At 38.4% G+C, this 3785-nt stretch overlaps 1 non-coding gene across 1 annotated transcript; it reads left to right on the top strand.

Annotated features, from left to right (window-relative positions):
- The first annotated feature begins 3459 nt into the window (after window positions 1-3459).
- LOC112804488 (small nucleolar RNA R71) lies at window positions 3460-3568 on the top strand. The gene has a single exon (XR_003203102.1). It is a non-coding gene; the product is annotated as a small nucleolar RNA R71 (small nucleolar RNA).
- The last annotated feature ends 217 nt before the right edge of the window (window positions 3569-3785 follow it).

Below are 3785 nucleotides of genomic sequence, written 5' to 3' on the forward strand. Positions count from 1 at the left end.
TCTTATTAGCATCCCGAGTATCTTGTAACATTTCTTTAAATTCTGCTAACTATTTTGTCAGAGCAAGTAATTGCTGGTTGAGTTCAGCAGTTTTTCTGGGGAACTAAGTTTAGTAGATGCTGCTTTAGCCTCTTCCTTCATGGAGGACTCACTGCTCAAGTACAGATGCTGATTTCTAGCAACAGTATCTATAAGCTCTTGAGCCTCTTCAATTGTCTTTCTCATGTGTATAGATCCACCAACTGAGTGATCTAGAGATATCTGAGCTTTTTCTGTAAGCCCATAGTAGAAGATGTCCAACTGCACCCATTCTGAAAACATTTCAGAGGGGCATTTTCTTAGCATCTCTCTGTACCTCTCCCAGGCGTTGTAAAGGGATTCATTATCCTCTTGCTTAAAGCCTTAAATGTCTAGCCTTAGCTGTGTCATCCTCTTGGGAGGGAAATATTGATTCAGAAATTTTTTTGACAGCTTTTTCCATGTCCTTATGCTAGCCTTAGGTTGGTTATTTAACCACTTCTTAGCTTGGTCTTTTATAGCAAATAGAAATGGTAACAATCTGTAGACATCCTGGTCTACTTTCTTATCATGTACTGTGTCAGCAATCTATAAGAACTATGCCAGAAACTCAGTAGGTTCTTCCTGTGGAAGACCGGAATATTGGCAATTTTGCTACACTATGATAATGAGATGAGGATTCAACTCAAAACTACTGACTCCGATGGAGGGTATACAGATACTACTCCCATATGAAGCAGTAGCGGGGTTAGCATATGACCCCAAAGTCCTTCTGGACTGTTTATTTCCACTTAGTTCCATGATGGAGAAAGGGAGATGATGTCGATTTATTTTATTATATATATATATATATATATATATATATATATATTGAAATAATAGTAATAACAAGAAAAATTGGAAACTAAAAAATAAAGTAAAAAAAGATATGATTGAAAAGATATGATTTGAAAAACAATTTAAAAAGATTTGATTTTGAAAATTGATGACTAATTTAATGCAGAATTTTTGAAAATTTGAGGAAAACACCAAAGAACACCAAACTTAAAAATTTTAGAAAACCAAAAATAAATTTTTGGAATTTAAATAAAAACTAACAAGAGAACACCAAACTTAAAACATGCAACTAGACTCAAACAGAAAAATCTAAAAGAAAATTAATAATTTTTTCTAAAAATTTTGAAAAGAAAATAAAAGACTCTGACCCAAAAGAAAAAATTTTCTTAATCTAAGCAACAAGATGGACCGTCAGTTGTCCAAACTCGAACAATCCCCGGCAACGGTGCCAAAAACTTGGTGCACGAAATTGCAATCACACTTGCAATTCCGCACAACTAACCAGCGAGTGCACTGGGTCGTTCAAGTAATACCTTACGTGAGTAAGGGTCAATCCCACGGAGATTGTCGGCTTGAAGCAAGCTATGGTTAGCTTGTACTCTTAGTCAGAAGATTATCAATGAAAAGGGTTTTGTTTGCAATAAAATAAAAGAGCATGAAATAAAAGGTACTTGTGATTCAATAATGGAGAACAGGTTGGAGTTTTGGAGATGCTCTATCATCTGAATCTCTGTTTTCCTACTGTCTTCTTCTTCACGCACGCAAGGCTCCTTCCATGGCAAGCTGTGTGTAGGGTGTCACCATTGTCAATGGCTACTTCCCATCCTCTCAGTGAAAATGGTCCATGTGCGCTGTCACCGCACGGTTAATCATCTGTCGGTTCTCCATCATGTTGGAATAGAATCCAGTGATCCTTTTGTGTCTGTCACTACGCCCAACACTTGCGAGTTTGAAGCTCGTCACAGTCATCCCTTCCCGGATCCTACTCGAAATACCACAGACAAGGTTTAGACTTTTCAGATCCTAGGAATGACTGCCAATAATCCTAGCTTATACCACGAAGACTCCGATCTTTCGGACTGGAGGCTAACAGATATATATTTAATCTAAGATAGAACGGAGGTGGTTGTCAGGCACGCGTTCATAAGTTGAGAATGGTGATAAGTGTCACGAATCATCACATTTATCATGTTTAAATGCGAATGAATATCTTAGAACGGAAGCAAGCGTGATTGAATAGAAAACAGTGGTAATTGCATTAATCCATCGAGACACAGCAGAGTTCCTCACCCCCTACCATGGGATTTAGAGACTCTTGTCGTAGAGATACAATGTAAAACGTGAAAATGTCTTGAGGTACCAAATAATTCTCTAAAGGTAATTTTTATACTCAACTAGTAACCTAGGTTTACAGAAAATGAGTAAACTAAGATAGGTAGTGCAGAAATTCACTTCTTGGGCCCACTTGGTGTGTGCTTGGGTTGAGCAATGAAGCTTCCACGTGCATAGGCTGTTTCTGGAGTTAAATGCCAGCTTTGATGCCAGTTTGGGCGTTTTAACTCCAGCTTTTATGCCAGCTCTGGCGTTTTGACGCTAGAAAAGGGTAGAGAGCTGGAATTTTGACGCCAATTTACGTCATCAAAACTCGCTCAAAGTATGGATTATTATATATTGCTAGAAAGCTCTGGATGTATACTTTCCAACGCAATTAGAAGCGCGCCGTTTGGAGTTATGTAGCTCCTAAAAATCCACTTTGAGTTTGGGGAGGTCAGAATCCAACAGCATCTGCAGTCCTTCTTCAGCCTCTGAATCAGATTTTTACTCAGGTCCCTCAATTTCAGCCAGAAAATACCCGAAATCACAGAAGAACACACAAACTCATAGTAAAGCCTAGAAATATAATTTTTGCATAAAAACTAATAAAAATATACTCAAAAGTAGCTAAATCTTACTAAAGGCTATATGAAAATACCCCCAAAAAGCGTATAAAATATCCGCTCATCAATAGATCAGAGACTATATTTGCTAAGCTAGAGAGGCTCTGCTCAGAATTCTCTGTCTGTTGCTGAGAAGATGTTGGGAAAGGTTTGCTATTGCCAAACCTGTTTCTCCCACCATTATTGTTATTAAAGCCTTGTTGAGGCTTCTGCTGATCCTTCCGTGAGAAATTTAGGTGATTCCTCCATGAAGAATTGTAGGTGTTTCCATAGGGTTCTCCCATGTAATTCACCTCTTTCATTGCAGGATTCTTAGGGTCATAAGCTTCTCCTTCAAAGGAGGCTTCTTTAGCACTGCTAGATGCAGCTTGCAATCCAGTTAGATTCTGAGAAATTATATTGACTTGCTGAGTCAATATTTTGTTCTAAGCCAATATGGCATTCAGAGTATCAATCTCAAGAACTCCTTTCTTTTGGGTTGTCCCATTGTTCACAGGATTTCTTTTAGAAGTGTACATGAACTGGTTATCTGCAACCATTTCAATGAGTTCCTGGGTTTCTGCAGGCATTTTCTTTAGATAAATAGATCTACCTGCGGAATGGTCCAATGACATCATGGGTAACTCAGACAGACCATTATAGAAAATTCCTATGATGCTCCATTCTGAAACCATGTCAGAAGGACACCTGCTGATCAATTGCTTGTATCTTTCCCAAGCTTCATAGAGGGATTCACCTTCCTTCTGTTTGAAGGTTTGAACTTCCACTCTAAGCTTACTCATCTTTTGAGGTGGAAAGAATTTAGCTAAGAAAGCATTGACCAGCTTTTCCCAAGAGTTCAGGCTGTCTCTAGGTTGTGAGTTCAACCATATACTAGCTGTGTCTCTTATAGCAAAAGGGAAAAGCATAAGTCTGTAGACCGCAAGATCAACTCCATTGGTCTTAACAATGTCACAGATTTGCAAAAATTCAGCCAAGAACTGATGAGGATCT

This window comes from Arachis hypogaea, chromosome 5 (assembly GCF_003086295.3).
Source record: "Arachis hypogaea cultivar Tifrunner chromosome 5, arahy.Tifrunner.gnm2.J5K5, whole genome shotgun sequence".
Classification (NCBI taxonomy): domain Eukaryota; kingdom Viridiplantae; phylum Streptophyta; class Magnoliopsida; order Fabales; family Fabaceae; genus Arachis; species Arachis hypogaea.